This window comes from Lichenostomus cassidix, chromosome 2 (assembly GCF_008360975.1).
Source record: "Lichenostomus cassidix isolate B80296 chromosome 2, HeHo_3.0, whole genome shotgun sequence".
Taxonomy (NCBI): domain Eukaryota; kingdom Metazoa; phylum Chordata; class Aves; order Passeriformes; family Meliphagidae; genus Lichenostomus; species Lichenostomus cassidix.
In genome coordinates, this window is record NC_139482.1 from 150,227,651 (window position 1) to 150,244,526 (window position 16,876).

General features: G+C 45.6%; 1 protein-coding gene across 1 annotated transcript in view; it reads right to left on the minus strand.

Annotated features, from left to right (window-relative positions):
• LOC146442497 (lymphocyte antigen 6E-like) overlaps window positions 1-16,876 on the minus strand; it is a 377,509-nt gene that overhangs the window by 285,546 nt on the left and 75,087 nt on the right. The gene's annotated exons all lie outside the window — the stretch shown is intronic.

The following is a 16,876-nucleotide window of genomic DNA, read 5'->3' on the forward strand; positions in this document are numbered from 1 at the left end:
AATTTTAACATATATACATCTATCATATATATCTATACATCTCATATACATCTATAGGCCCTCTCTATAGCTGTAGATTCAAAGTTATGCCCTGCCTTCTCCAGATGGTTTATTTCATGGATATAAACTTGGATATTCCCACCTTGCATTGGGAGATCCTTTGGCAAAGGCAGCAGAAAAAGCAGCGTTCAAAGAGGACTGAGAGAAACTCTGAGGTGGGTTTTCCAAGACACACCCACGTGAAAAGATATGGTAAAAAACAAGGAAGTAAACATGGAGAGTGGACCTGGAGAGCCCTGGGTGGGAGCAACAGGATTTAAGGAGTTGTGAAGTCAGGACACCAGTGGGTGAAGGATTAAAAGGGAAGGATGATTGGCCAAGAACCCCAAATTCCTCTCTTGCTTACACCTTAAAACCTATTGGAGCTGCCAAGGGTGTGAAGATCCACAGGCTGAAATAACAAGGAATCATTTCCCTGGTGGGGACGAGTCACCTGGAGGATCCATAGCCATGGGACACAGGTCAAAACCCCATTTGGGATGAAGTCAGTGGTGTGTCAGGAGATAATGACACCGTCTGCTGTTGTGAAAGAGAAAAGTGCGTAAATCCTCGGGAGGCAAGGCATTAACAAGCTGCTAATTGTAGGAAGCTGGGAAGGGGTTTCCCCAAAGGAAAATCCAGAGGGAAGCACCTTGTTTAGATGAGTCAAACCTGGTTATTGGCATAGGGAGGATATGGGACAACTGGGCTGATTTATTCTGCTTTTCCCAAATCTCCTGAGTCATATCCCTGAAAAGGGGCTCATCCAGCTGTATGTTTCCCACTGTGCATGGCTGACCAACTCCATGAGATCTCCATTCCAGGGAATCATCTCCTTGCACTGCAGGAGTGTCCCTGACACCTCAACGCCCTGTGCCCACTTTCTGAAAAAATTCCCCATCCAGAGGTCACTCCCTACAAGCAATTTGGCTGCAATGGTCCTTTCTGGAGCCTGGGAATTTAAGTGGCCAAGGCATGGTGGCACCAGAGCCATTGGATTCCCCAGGGATATCAGGTGAAACACAACCTCTTCCACCTGCTGGAGAGGTCAAACACATTTATAAAGTCATGGAATGGTTTGGGTTGAAAGGGACCTTAGAGATCCTCTCATTCCACCCCCATGCTGTGAGCAGGGACAGCTTCCACTAGACCAGGTTGCTCAAATCCCCATCCAACCTGGCCTTGAACACTTCCAGGGATGGGAATTTTGGAAATTTGTCTGAAAAATAAGATAGAGGAGCATAAATGGGGGTTGTTCAGCTCTAGTTTGACATGGTGGTGCCTTGGCAATGCCACCGACTTGCTGGAGCACAGAATTGAGGAGTTTCTTCCTGGAGCCAAGAGATGGTTTTCCCAAACTCTGGAGGTTGAGACCTAATGTCTAATCCCTTCAAGGGGGTTCAATTCAAGAGCTCTTCAAGGTTCAAGGAATTTCAATTCCTCTGAGAAATTCCTCAATTTCTCCTCCCAATTCCTGCTCTGAAGGAGTCCAGGATTGACCAATGAATGATTCTCCTCTGGATTTACCTGGAGATAAATCCTCTCTGTGGATGTATCTGGAAGTTTCACAGGTAGGATGGAATGGAGCACCTCTCCCATAAGGAAAGGCCAAGAGAGTTGGGGTTGGTCAGCCTGAAGAAGAGAAGATTTTGGGGTGAGCTTATTGTGATGTTTCAGTGGCTAAAGGGGCTCCAGGAGAGCTGGAGAGTGACTTTGGACAAGGACCTGGAATGCCACAACAAGGGGGAATGTTTTCAAGCTGATAAAGGGCAGGGTTATATGGGATGTTGGGAAGGAATTCTGGGATTTTGGGAAGGAATTCTTCCCTGTGAGGGTGGTGAGGTGCTGGAATGGAACTCTCAGAGAGGCTGTGGCTGTTCCACTTCTGAAGTGTTCAAGGTCAGTTTGGACAGGGCTTGGAGAAACCTGGTCTGGTGGAAGGTGTCCCTGTCCGTGGTGGGGGATGTTCCAACTCAAGATATTCTGGAATTCTGTGATTTTGTGATGAGATAGTTTTGAGCAGATGCAACTGGGAGATGCCATGACTGGTGTGGACATGGTGAAGAATTGGGCAGGAGCTCCCTGTGGCTGGTGGGACTGATGGGCACCTGGCAGAGCACTTGGAATAGCCCCAAACCTCCCTCTCCATCCAGGTCACTGACAGAGTAGCCTCGACAACAACCCTCTAAATTTTGGGAAGGGCAAGGAGGTGGTGAACTGGGTGGATAAATGACTCAGCTGCAGATCAGAACTTGGGCTGGGCCAGGGCAGGACCAGGAAGAGGACAGGATGTTTTCCCAAGGGCTGGGACTGCACTTTGGCAGATGTTGGTTCCCCTCCTGCTTTAAATCCCTTAAAAAGCTCAACAGGACTCTGGGTCAGGTCTCTCTGCTCTGCACCCTCTGTCACCAGCGTGATCTGTTGGTGCAGAAATCTGCACAACATAATGAAATAATAAAAATTAAACCTGCCTGAAGGACAATTTACATTTTGGGTGCTGATAAAACATCCTGAGAGTTGATGCAAGACACATAAGCACAGCATTCATCTGAAAAACAAGGCTGGGGGTATTTTATCCATGAAAGTTACTTCTTGAGCAGCTTTATCAGTCCTTTTGTCCTCTCCACACTTCTCAAAAGGCCTAAAATTGAGGACAAGGTCTTTAAACAGCTCAGGTGTCCCAGGCCAGTGTGGATGGGGCTTGGAGCAACCTGGTCTAATGGGAGGTATTCCTGCTGCTGAGATGATCTTTCAGGTCCCTTCCAACCCAAACCATTTCATGATTCTAAGTCTTCATGATTCTATTAACTCCTGGTATAATTAACCATTATTCATTAACCCTTTGGATAAGGATTAGGCCATGCAGTATTTCCTACAGCTCATTAAAAGTTGTACCCACTGCCTTTCCCCAGTCTGAAAAATGTCACCAAATTCTTCTGAACTCAACCCAATTTGCAGCAGCTGATTACAAGCTGGATTTAAGTCACTGGAGAAAGTCTGTGGGGCAGAGAGGCTGGATGAGCTGGACTTAGGGACCAGCAGCTCCTTGCTGTGCTCCACTTTTCCTTCATGGCCTGGGGCGAGTTCCAGAGCATTTCCATTCCTCTGCCTTGTACAGATGCTATCAGGCCCAGCACATGGAAAGATGCACAGATAGTGACTTTAACGGGCCAGGGCAGAGATTTAGGCTAAAAATAAGCTCACCCAGTCAGCTGGGGAAGGCTCACCCACTCCCAACCCACCCTGCACTGCCACATTCCTGCTCTGAATCATGCACACGTTGTTGTGCAATTTGGGGACAAATGGACCAGAGAGAGCCCAATTAGCTCTGCTCTGCCTCTTAGCAAACCATGAAAACCAATCCAAACACCTGCCCTTTGCAGAATATCCCTCAATGAACTGAAGCTGCTTCTCACGCAGGACAAGCCAAGTTCATCCCTCATCATCTTGACTAATTCCACTCCCATCCTGCCACTTGACAGCTCTTAGTGGCACAGAAAACCCTCTCTGCCTCATTTCTGACCTTATCCTGAGCTCTCTTAATGCCTTTCCTAGCTCCTCCTCAGAACTCTTTGCACACCAAGTGCTGCACCCATGTTGATGCTCCTGATGCTCAGATCCTCCTGCGACCTCAACCTCCTCCCTCTGTGGCTTCTCTGATTTCTCATCCTCATTTCATGGAGGGCATCACCCTACAACGCCATCAACTCAATAAAACCTCTTGCAATTTTCCTTTCTTGCAATTTTTTACACCTGACAAGTTCACCCCTGACACTGGAATAACCTCTGTGCCTGGAATACCGAAATTTAAAGGCAGCTGCTCACCTCTGCCAGTGGTTTCCCACATGAATCACTTCAAGACATCATGACCCAGCACTGGAACCTTTCCCAGCTCCGCTGGTGGCACTGTCTGGCTGGGATAGTGTCACCACCTCCCCTGAGACAGAGGTGACAGGCACGGGGCTGAGTCAGGAAAGGAAAATATTTTGTTCCATCCTCTCTGCTTATTTTCATTCAAGATTCAATCTGGCCTTGGGGGAATCTGTGGAATGAGGACTTCCCCCAGGGCAGGGGAGTGAAAGTGGTGTGATGGACTTGTTTTCCTCAGGGGTCACCAAACACTGAGTTATTTGCAGGGACAAACCTGGGTGGTGCCACACAGGTGCCAAATGAGTTGAGATGTCTGCTTTTGGATTTACATTTGGCAGCAGCCTTTGAACTTGTAAAAATAACAGCTTTGTCTGCTCTCACAGACAAATCCGAGAAAAAATGTTGTAATCTCTGTCTGTAAATCCAACATTTCTTCAGTGAAGAGGAGGGTTATCATCCTGCTTAAAATACTATTTTTTGACACCTCTTGCACTGTCATAATTAAAAAGAGAGGAAGGTGTGGCCAAGGTTTCAAATCGTTAATTGAGGTGTGCTAATTTGAACACACCTGGCCTATTCTGCTCCTCTGCACGTGAAACGAAAAATAGAAATTTAGAAAAATAAAGGCAGACTTGCCATCAGGATTTGACCATTGAAATAAAATGGGAATATTGAAATGAAAACAATTAGGAAAACAACCCTCTCCACTCTTTTTCCTGCAGGGAGGAGGCCAGGGAATGGTAATTCTTTGTCATGTGCAGTCAGTGCTCTTGGACTGGCTCCAGATGCCTCGTGGTAAAATGACAGAGCATTTACCAACACTTCTCACACCCATGGTCTATCAAGGACAGCTGTTTCCCTGCCCTTCCTAATCCCAGCCAATTAATTTACCCTCTTTGATGTTTTTGCAGCAAACGTTCTGTTATCAGGTGCTCTTCAAGCACAGCAGCTCTGCCCTGCTTCTCCTCATCCTTCTGATGGGGAAAAATAAATATTTGCCTTTGCCATGGAGATCTGTTGATTCCCAGTATTCATGGGAAGCAGGGATTCGTTGCCAGCATGTCCCTGTCAGAAATTCTTGCCAGGTTTTCATCAGTGTTACCAGTATACATAAGAATTGAGAATTCCCTGACAGTTGGATTACCAGAAAAAATTCGATATATTCACTCGCTGGGTATCTCCCAAATTTCTTGTCTCCTTGTGATGCTTTTTTTGACATTATTATACAAGTTCTAAGGCCCATTTTGGGATAAATGAAGCCACATTGTATTCCCTGGAAGGATCCTGCTTAACGAGCACCTGAGGTGGGATACAACCCCACACCCCCCAAGGAAATGCAGGGTGAATACAGGGTGAGAAAAATTAAAATCCTTTAAAACCGTGGAACCCAAAATACAAACGACTCCCTGCTTTTCTGACCTTCCAGGAATGGGAACAGCAAGTTCCAGGCCCAGAAGTCACATTTCCAGGCCAGTGGACACCTCTGTGTGCTGAAGTTCCTCATCTCTGCTGTCACCAGATGGGTTGAGGTCAAGGATCTCCCAGACAGCTCCTGGAGATGGCAGAGGAGTTAACACAACCCAAAGACCATTCCCAGGAAGCAGTTTGGATACACTTAGTAGGTTTTGGCAGGAAAAAGAACCACAGACAATTTTTTTAGTCAGCTTCAGTGCCAGAGACTCTTCTTCAACATCTCTGTTTCTGCCCATGGCAAGGGGTTGGAATGAGAGGATTTTTGACATCCCTTCCAAAACAAACTATTTCCATTATTTCATGGCTTTTAATTTTTTTAGATGCTCTGCAGTGTCAGTTTTAAACAGCAAATAGCATTTATCGCTGTTAAAATCTCCACCAAAAAACTGAAGATATCTGAAGAGACAGAAGAGGTGTCTGTAAAAATGTAACGTTGAGCTGTGGGATTGCTGGGACAGGAGAAATCTGAGCAATCTGATGAAAGAAATTCCTCTTCCAAATGGATTCAAGAGTTCTCAAGCTGAACCTTTCCCTCCCAGCCTGGATCCATTCAATCCCTCTTCAAAATGCTCTCAGCCAGTCACTGCCTCAACCCAGGTCAAGGTCTACAAAATGGTCGTTGCTGTTGCTGGTCCATGAAAAATCCTTAGATCCAGAGTTGCACATCTGTATTCTCCATGCTCAGCAGGAATATTTAATGTCAAGGCTGGAAATGCTTGTTTTCTTTCATAGTTGTGTGGCTCTTCTGAAGAAGGTGGTGCTTTATCCCCTTCTTTTCCAATAATCCTGTTCTGGAGAAATGTCTCATTCCCAGTGATGTTTCTGTAAAGTGGAAAAGATGCAAAGAATGGAAATAGAGTCTGGAATGGCTGTTTATTCCCTGGCTGTGAAACAGAAAAGAATCAATGACTAGTGGGATGAAATTTAACAAATCCAAATGATGGATTCTGCACCTAAGATGGAGCCAAGTCAGGCAAAATATAAACCAGGAGAGGAGGGACTGGAAAACAGTCCTGCAAAAGGAATCTGACAAGACTTCCATAGCAATCATCAGAGTATCCTGGAAGCCAAGAGGACAAACTACATCCTGGGCCATTACAAGCATGTCCAGGGAGATTATCCCACTGCGTGCAGCATTGTTGTGGCTTCCCCTAAAACATTGTGTGCAATTCTGGGCCCCACAAATGAGGAATGATGGGAATGTCCTCAAATGTGTCCCCATGAGGGCAATAAAGATGGTAGAAGAGCTGGAAGGAATGTCCTTGAGGGGTCTGGGTTTGTCCAGTTTGGAGAGAAGGAGGCTGAGAGGGAAACTCATTGCAGGTTGCTGAGGAGGGGAAGTGGAAAGGGATGTGCTGAGCTCTTTTTGTTGGGATCCAGGGACAGGACATGTGGGAAAAGTTCAAAGCTGCACCAGGGGAGGTGGAGAATGGACATCAGGAAGTATATTTTTACCAAGAAGGTTGTCAAACACTGAAACAGCTTCCTGGAGGTCAATGCCTCAGGTCTATCAGAATTTGGATTGCAGAACATGTTTTAAATTCTGGTCAGCCTTGAATTGATCAGGGACTTGGACTGAATGGGCATTGTAGGACCCTTCCAACTGAAAATTCTAGTCTAGTCTAAGCTAATTGATTCTAACCCAATCTAAACAAACCTATTTAGGACAGGTGGTTCTTTCCCCACTCAGATTTCACCACCCTTTCCATAAAGAACCCCAAAATGCCAAGGGTGGAGCCCAAACAGACCAGGAAGCAAAGCGACAACACCGTGTGGTTACGCCAAGGTAAATTCCCTGCCATCACCACCCCAGTGATTCACCTCGAAATAAAATCCAGGGGACACCTCTGCATCGCGGAAATGGCAGGGAAACTTTTGCTGGCTTTGGGATTAAGATGTCGACATGAAGGAGCCCAAATCCTTGGGCTAAAGTAGAATTTACAACTGCTTCTTTCCAACTGAATGGTGGGATGAGGAGCTGGCAGCACCCTGAGGATGGTCAGGGGTGCAGGAGGCAAAGAGAGAATGCAGACATTTTGAGAAGGTGGTTGGTGAAGGGTGGATGTGCTGATCCACCTCGTGTGATGGGAGGTCTGTCCAAGAGGAGCCCAAGAGGAGAAGAGTCTCATCTGCTTCATCAGTATCAGGTTCGGAATCATGGAATGGTTTGGATTGGAAGGGAATTTAAAGATTGTCCAGTTCCATCACCCTGTCATAGGCAGGGACACGTTCCACTATCCCAGGTTGCTCCAATCTGGACTTCAACACTTCCAGGGATGGGGCAGCCACAGCTTCTCTGGGAATTCCATTCCAGGGCCTCACCACCCTCACAGCCAAGAATTCCTTCCCAATATCCCATCTATCCCTGCTATTCCCCCTTGTCCTGTCACTCCAGACTTTGTCCAAAGTCCCTCTCCAGCTCTCCTGGAGCCCCTTTAGGTGCTGGAAGGATCTCTAAGGTCACCCCAGATCTTCCTTTCTCCAGACTGGACAATCACAACCCTCTGGGCCTTTCAATGTGTTCAGTGAGATAATCAGGCAAGCAGACCCCACACATCACAGCCAAGGAAACATTTCATTCATATCACCTTATTTTCCTTGTCACCTCCCTCCAGCCCCATCCAGGCAGAGCTGCCATGAGACTCAGGAATGCTTTCAGCAGAAAGCAGGAGTAAATTTTACTCTCACCTCACTCTCATGTGGAATAACTTTCAAACCTGCCCAGTTCTCCTCCAACCCACTAGAGATGTCACCTGGTCACTTCTTCCTCCATCACTCTTTTCCACCACTCCAAATGTTGGAGTTTTCCAAACAGGGATTGCCAGGGTGCTGGCACTGCCAAAATAGTGGTGTGTGGAAGAGCTGGTTTCATCTGTACCCCAAGGTGAGCACTGTCAATAAACCCTTATTTTTAATTATTTGGGCTATTTGCAAACCTGGAATCCCAAATGATTCCTTACCCAACATCCTTGGATGACAGGAAAAGTATTCAGTATGGAGAGGTGGGCATTGGATTCTGAGGAGATCAATGGTTTTCCTGGAATATTACTGCTGGGAAGGACATAAAACATTTTCACTTAAGTCGCTGGCAAAAACCCTCCTTATATTCAGTCCAAACCAGCCTTTACTTCTGTGTGTCCATCCCAAATTCCCATTCATGGATCAGTTCTCCAACCTTGAGAGCTCCCAGGCTGACACTAAAATTGGAACATTTATTTGGAGACGTGAAGGACTGTTTTTCTCCAGTGCCACCATTTTTCTTACCTCAGCCAGTTCTTCCCTGCTGTTCAGTGTGTCCACGTTTGGGAATCCTTTCTCCTGCTAAGAAATTCCACCTCTTTTAGAATCATGGAAAGGTTTGGGGTTTAAGGGACCTTCAAGTCCATTTAGTTCCAATCCCCTGCCCTGCGCAGGGACATCTTCCACTATCCCAGATTGCTCCAAGCCCTGTCTAACCTGGCCTTGAACACTTCCAGGGATGGGGCAGCCACAGCTTCTCTGGGCAACTTATTCCAGTGCTTCACCTCTCCCACAGGGAAGAATTTCTTCCCAAATTGTAAACTAAAATCTCTTTTAGTTTAAAACCATTCCCCCTTATCCTATCACCATCTCCCTCTGTGAAAAGTCGCTCTCCCTCTTTATTAAATCTTCCTTTTTAGCTTCATATTCCATCCATTCTCATCTCCCCAGGACCCTTTGGATGGTAATTCAGGTCCCAAGAAATGCACCCAGGTGTGGCAAGCGTGGCCTTGTCGGTGGCTTGCACAATGTCCCTGCTCTGTCCCCTCTGACACAACCCCAACACCTTTTCCACGCTCCGTCAGGTGTCTCACAGAGTTTCCACCCGGGATCACCCGAGAATTCCCGCGTCTTTCATCTCCCAATCATTTCCAGGTGACCTCCTCGTTTACCGTATAACCGACTTATTACGGTAGATGATCCTATTAAATCCATGACTTGCATCCAAGCCACCTGGTTGTTTACCATATCCTGATCCTTCCCGGAATTGCTGAGGCTTCCCGAATTTGCGCCACCAGCAAATTCCGTCCTATCTGGCATCTTTCAAGGTCTTAACAGAAAATATTAAGCAAGAGCACTCCAAAAGTGAGGAACAGCATTAAAGAGTTTCTCCAGGCTCATATCCCATTCCCAACACTTTTAATATTTCCATCTCCTCCACTTCCAAGCCTCTAAAAAGTTCTCGCTCATCTTATATTGATTTAATTTCCATCTGTGCCATCCTAATAAATATTCCTACATTACCCTGTGTTGTTATTTTGCTGAACTTGTGAAAATCTGACTTTATTAACATGAAAACAAAAAAAGATAGCATTGGATTTCAGGTCTTTTCCTAGTTTTTTTATTATTTTCCCTCCTTCAAACCCTGTTCTTAATCCTGGCAATCTATCAAGGTCAGACAATGGTTGTTACTTCTCCTCATTTTAATTTAGGGGCTAAATTCTGACTTCATGATTCTGCCTTGACCAATTTGTAAACAATATTTAGGAGTAGACCACACACATTTACTGTGAAGAAACCTCCAGGTGACCTCATCTCCACCCTTGCAAGGTTCCTTTTAAAGCCAGTGAAGGGAAGCAGGTAATCCCCAGTGCCATCCACTTTTTGATGAGGCTTTTTTCCAGAGCAGATCTGATGAAATGTTGATTTGTCTGCCTGAACGGAAGAAGAAAGAGCTCCAATGAGCTCTTTTGTTCTGTATCTCAGTTCTCCAAGAGTTCTGCCATGGAAAACCTCCTGTCCTGCTTCATCCCACCTTGAATAAATTGAATTTTTTTGTTCCACCTCAGATGTGGTCTGAACACCTTTCTCCAGGCTGTCTTTACCCTCAAAATCAAAAGCACTTTCTCTATTGAATAAACAAGTGGTTAATTTAATATTCAGTTTTCATCTATCACTATTTTATTTTGCCTCTCAATTTAAAAGTGAAATAATTTTACATAATATTTAAATAACTTTTAATAATTCATTTTAAATAAATGAATAAATAACATTACATCTCTTTCTCGAGATTTAAGTCATTTTGACTATTGCAAATTTTTACTTTATGTGTTTCTCAACCTGCCTCATGTTGTTTTGTCTGCTGCTCCATTTTTCCTCCATTCTTTTAGGTTTCCCCCTCATTCTTGGAATAATCTTTGAAATTATTCTCTGATTTTAGGCCACAGTTACTCTTTCTAGAAATTTTCTCTCCACTTTTCCTCTTTTTGATGGAAAAAAAAACCAAAGAGGTTTCTGAATCTTTGATTTCAGTGAACCACAAGCTTCACACTTTGCATCAACGTCCTTCAACTCCCAACTCGCTTCTCCTTTTTCTGGATATCAACAAATATATTTGGACATCAACATATTTATCTATATATCAACCATATATCAACACTTACCTGCTTGTCTGAAACTGAATCACCCCAAAATTCAGCTGGATGAGGGCCCATTATATTTCCAAGTGTTCCTGATCCCAGAAACCAGGGTGTGCCACCTCAAAACCATCTCGGCAGGGAGGGGAGAGATGGGGAAAGAATTAAAGACACGATTGGTCTGTGCTGTGGGAGGCTAAAAGGAGCTGGAGTCAGATTAAATCAAAAGGAATCAGAGTAGCCAAACTACCCTGGAATTATGTAGGACACCCAAAAGAAGTAGGACAACAGATGGAGAGAGCGTTGGATATGGTCATTGAAGTTGGACAAGTGGATGGATGAGGAAGGAGCTTGGTTCTTCTGGGATGGATTGGCAAAATTCAAGGAATGTCCAGAGTTGGAAGAAACCCACAAGGATCATCCAGTCCAGCTCCTGGCCCTGCACAGGACATGCCAAGGATCCCAGTGTGTGCCTGAGGGTTGTTCTGTCAGGGGATGGCAGCCCTGAGATTCCCCTGTGTCCTGAGCTGTGTCCTTCACCTGTGTCCTCCTGGACAAGCAGGAGAGCAGAGGATTCTGTGGTTTTGCTCTTCTCTGGTGAGATCCTGCTTGGAGCACTGCATCCAGCTCTGGAGTCCAACATCAGGAGATGGAAATGGTGGAGCAAGTCCAGAGGAGGCCACGGAGATGCTCCAAGAGCTGGACCCCCTCTGCTCTGCAGACAGGTTGGGAGAGATGGGGCTTTTCACCTGGAGAAGAGAAAGCTTCAGATAGAGCTTAGAACCCCTTCCAGTGCCTAAAGGGGCTCCAAGAGAGCTGGAGAGGGATTTTGGACAAAGGCCTGGAGGGACAGGACAGCAGGGAATGGCTTCAAACTGACAGAGGGGAGGTTAAGATTGGATATTAGGGAGAAATTCTTCCCTGTGAGAGTGGTGTGGCCCTGGCACAGGTTGCCCAGAGAAGCTGTGGCTGCCCCATCCCTGGAGGTGTTCCAGGCCAGGCTGGATGGGACTTGGAGCAACCTGGGATGGTGGAAGGTGTCCCCCCACAAGGAACAAGATGGTTTTTAAGGTCTCCTCCAACAGAAGCCAATCCATGATTCCATGACAAAACACACACATTTACTGTGAAGAGACCTCCAGGTGACCTCATCTCCACCCTTGCAAGGTTCCTTTTAAAGCCAGTGAAGGGAAGCAGGTAATCCCCAGTGCCATCCACTTTTTGATGAGGCTTTTTTCCAGAGCAGATCTGATGAAATGTTGATTTGTCTGCCTGACTGGAAGAAGAAAGAGCTCCAGTGAGTCACCCAGGAGCCACCTATGGTAGAGAAGAAAGGCTGTGCCAAAGTCAGATGATTCCCACTCCGGATTTTTTATCCTGCTTCAATCCGTTTGTGACTCTGCAAGTTTTCAAAGGTTATTTCTGGCTGCATTTTCTGCTAATTGGTGCTCCCACAACTTTATGCCTTGACCACACAGACCCCGATGATGGGAATTGGCTTCCTCATTCCTATTCCCACGCTAGATCCCCATGGCAACATCCACCACAGGCTATTTTTATTACCTAGCAAGGGTGACTTATTTAGATTGGCTCATCCAGATCTGTATCTGGTGACAGACTTTGCTGCCAGCACGTCAGTCAAAGGCCCTGCTGATGATGCCAAAGGTTGACAAAGTGATGTCAGGTACTTCTCAGTCACAGACTCGGTGACAGTCCCTGGGTTTGACAAGTGACAAGTTCATAGCGAGGACTCTGTTTCCTTTCTCTGCACAAAGTTGATAAAGAGGGAGAATTTTCCTGATAAGGGGAAGGAAGTAGCTGTGTAACTGGCTAGTCTTTGCATGCTGTCCTTGTACTGCAGAATGTTGATAAGAGATCAACATCAGCTGAATAAAGTGTGGAGAAGGACACTGGAGACTCCCAACAAATGGGAGCCACCAGGAATATTCCCAGCACCTTTCAGCCTTGGTATTTTTTTGTTCAAGCTGCCCAGGGAAGTGGTGGAGCCACCATAGCTGGAAGTGTTCAAAAAAACATGTGGATCTGGCACTTGAGGACATGGTTTAATGGTGAACATGGTGGTGGTTGGTCTTGGTGACCTCAGAGGTCTTTTCCAATCTCAGTGATTCTAAATCATCCAACTTTCAGATGGAAAATCACATGGCCAAAGGCTCCCTACATGATGGGTCATGGATTTATGGGTCATATGGGTTTTCATAAATAGTTGGCAGGGATCATGTTACACTTCCTAGACAACTCTCAGACCAATGACAGGACTGAGGCAGATTAAAGCATGCCTGAAATGCCTGAACTGTGGATATTCATCCCTCTGGGATCCAATCCAGAATCACATCTTGGACATTTTCGCTGTTTTCAGAAAATGCTTGAGGGATCTACATTCCCAAGGCAGATCAAACACAGCTGGACAGGTGATACCCAAAGGAATTGTCCTCAGTCCTGTGGCTGGAAGAAGAGGAACCTGAGCAATTTGGTCTAGTGGAAGGTGTCCCTGGCCATGGCTGGGAGGTTGGATGAGATGAGCTTTAAGGTCCCTTCCAACCCAAACCATTCCATGATTCAATGATTCCAACCTCCAGATGATCACATCCCTGGACTCCTTTTTTTTCTCTCAGAGTGCTGAACACAACTCACGTCTTTTTGTAAAAATTGAGCAAGTCTGGAATGTTTCCTCCCATCCTTAGGAGTGCATCTGCTTTTTAGCCTAGGGATTAGTGAGCTTAAGCCAGAATTTGGGAGATGTGAGTACAATTTTTCTTCTCTGCTTAAGAGAGGTTCAACTTCTCACCTCACTTCTCCAGACTGGGGGTGCAAAGCAGCAAAACAAAGCTCAGACATGGAAAGAAAGGGGTAAAAGATCTTTAGAGATTGAGTCAATGCTGGGATTCTGGATATTTTTTTTGATACTCCCATATGTGGAGAAATTTAATATCAACCAGCCCCTGGAAGAAGGACCTAAAGAGCTCCTCGGAGGAGGCTGCTCACACTTTCACCCTTCTCCAGCCCAACGAAACCTGAATTCCTTCCTGCCTGGTGGCAGAGTTTCATCAGGAGGGTGGAGACCAACTCCACCCCAACAAGCCCAAAGTCTTGTTGTTGACACACACCCGTGAGAGGTGGAACTTCCACTGGATCATCACACATCGCTGCAGCCACAGGCACGGGCAGAGAGGTTCCCCACTACTGAGTCACAGGTGAAGATGGTGGAGCCATCCAAAAAGTCCCCTGGCAAAAATCCTGCCCCTCTGGAATCACAGCAGCTGAACTCAAGCTGCCTCAGTGCAATGATCAACAGTATCTGTATTTTCCTGCAAACCAGTTGTCACCAGGATACCTGGAAATCTGATATCTGGGAAACAGAGCAGATTCCATCCTGCAAACCAGCTCCCAGGAGGGACACTGATGTCAGGTAGATTGATGCCGTGTTTGCCATGACATGACCATGGTGTCAAACAGGACTGCTTAGTGCTTGTTTCATGGAAGATGGATTTGTCCTGTTTATTCCTGGGATTCTAAAGGAAAATGCTCTGGGGTGACCTTGTTGTGAGCTCTCAGTATCTCAAGTGGGGCTCCAGAAGAGCTGGAGAGGGACTTGGGAAAAGGGCATGGAGTGTCAGGATAAGAGGGAATGGCTTCCCACTTCCAGAGGTAAGGGTTGGATGGGATTTTTGGAAGGAATTCTTCCCTGTGAGGGTGGTGAGGCACAGGTTTCCCAGAGAAGCTGTGGCTGTTCCATCCCTGGAATTGTTCCAGGCCAGGCTGGATGGGGCTTGGAGCAACCTGGGATAGTGGAAGGTGTCTCTGTCCATGGCAGGGGATTGAAAATGGGTGACCTTTAAGGTCCCCTCCAACCCAAACCACTCTGGGATTCTCTGGAGTGGCTCAAGGAAATGCCTAGTTTTGGGTTGGACAATGTAGGAAAGAAGGTGGCAAAACAAAGGGATTTCAAAGGACCATTAGAAGGATTAAAGCATCAGAGAGCAGACTTTCCAGAGGAGTCAAAGAGCCCACCAAAATCTATCAAAGGGATATCCCAGACAAAATACATTTCTGTGGAGAAAAGAAAAATTGCAACAGTGAAAAATTAAATTTTGTAGAGGGATTTAATGAGAGCCACGGGCTGTAGGAACTCTGTAAAGCATAATAGAAATATCTTACACAGGAATAATTTTACCTGTGGCCAATAAACCACTGGAACAGCTCAGCAAAGCTTGGTGGTCACTCCCTGCCACAGAACATCTCATAAAAATTGGGGTTTTATCATTCAAACAAGAATTAAGTGTAAGGGAAGTTTGAGCAGGTGAAGCACTTCACCTTTTCACTTGTAAACACAGAATTTCTGCCATCTGCCTTTCCTGGTATTTGTGATAAGCAGAGAGAGATTATATCTCCTTATATCACCTTATAAATAAGGATAATCTCCCAGGGACAGGAGAGGGTTTGGATTGATCCCACAGAGAATTCCCGAAGGCTTTTGGCACACAACCTTTTCCCTACACACCACGCCTCATTGATATTCTCAGCTCTCCAGACCTGAAGTGACATTTCAACCAAAGTCCCTTCTGGCTCCTGTCAGTCAGTGCTCAAAACCTTTCCCAGGGTTTATTCCACCCCTGACAGAGACAGAAGGGAATTTTTAGAACCTCCTGAGTCCTGCAAGCTGTCTAAGCCTTACCTGACTGCCCTGTCAAACCACAGTTTCCACATATTTATCAGGCTTAAAGCAGGTCAGGTTTCTTCCCTGCCTTTGTTTATAAAAATAATCCAAATTTTTCTTTTGTTTAAGATCCAACCTCAATTTCCAGTCTCATTTAACTCAGGTTTGTCTTAACTCTACCAAACTAAAAGGCACCAATGTTTTCCAGTCATCTTTTGGGGTGAATCCTGCTCTCCCTGTTGTCCCATTAGTAGTATCTATTGTGTTTTTTCCATTAAGATCCCAATTTTTCCTGAGAGTGGCAGTGGAATTCCACCTGGGAAGCCAGGAGGGTGCTGCCACTGCCCAAATCAGCTTCTCTCCCACTCCAACACACACCTGGACACCACCTGTGGTTGTTTGTGTTGGGTTTTGGGTTTGTTTCCAGGGCTCCATCTCAGTGTAAATTCCTGATTATCTTTAGATCAAGGAATACCTTAAAGGTAACAGAGCTTAAAGGCCTTTCCTTTGCTCCACAATTTTACTGGAACAATCCCAAACAATCCCTGCTGCACACTCAGCCCCTCTGCAGGAGCTCTGATGTTTTCCCAGTGTCCTGCCTGATGGAAAAATCTCCAACATTTTCAAACCTTTAAGATAGAGTTAAGACAATGGTTAAGTATTTATATCCCCAGTCTTTCAACCATACATTTATCCCAAAAATTCCTCCCAATGGAATGATTTTCAGGTACAAGAGGATGTCTCCAAGGATATTTCCACTTCACAATCTTACTGTGTCAACCCCACTGTGCTTTCCCATTGAGGCACAACCACCTGGGATGCTGAAAGGTCTGGATATTTTCCAGTTTCATGGCTGTTAATTAAGATTTTGTTCAAATTTGCCTTGAGCTGCCCAGTTCCAAGCTAAGATCTGTATGTAACCAGAGTTATATCTGAGTGGATTTTTATCCTGTGTGCCCAGAGAGTTATGTTTGATCCAGGTGGTTTTGGTACTTGATTTCCAGCAGCACAGCAAGACAAATAAAGGATATTTTTCACTCTCACAGAGAATTAGGGTGCAGGTCTTTCTCTCCCACAGCTCTGTCAGCTTTGTGTCATCCCTGGCTGTGGAAATTTCAATTAGCAACACTTCTCAGGTTACTGGAAACCATCCTCCAACTGGGAAGAAGGAGAGGCTGCCGGGAATGGCAGCAATTCCCACGTGTGTTGTCATAACAAGTGTGTGACAAGCAAACACCTCATTAAATCACCTTCACTCACCTCATCTCCATCCCTAAAATCTCCAAGTGCTCCAGTGATTCACAAACTTTGCCTCTTTGGCTTATTCAGCTGTTTTATGGGAAATTGCACAACTCCGGGATTTTCCAATTTGGATCACAACAAACCCAACAAAAAAGTCTATCAGCTTTTCCTGTGAAATATAAAATACCAGTGGCTCAGTCCA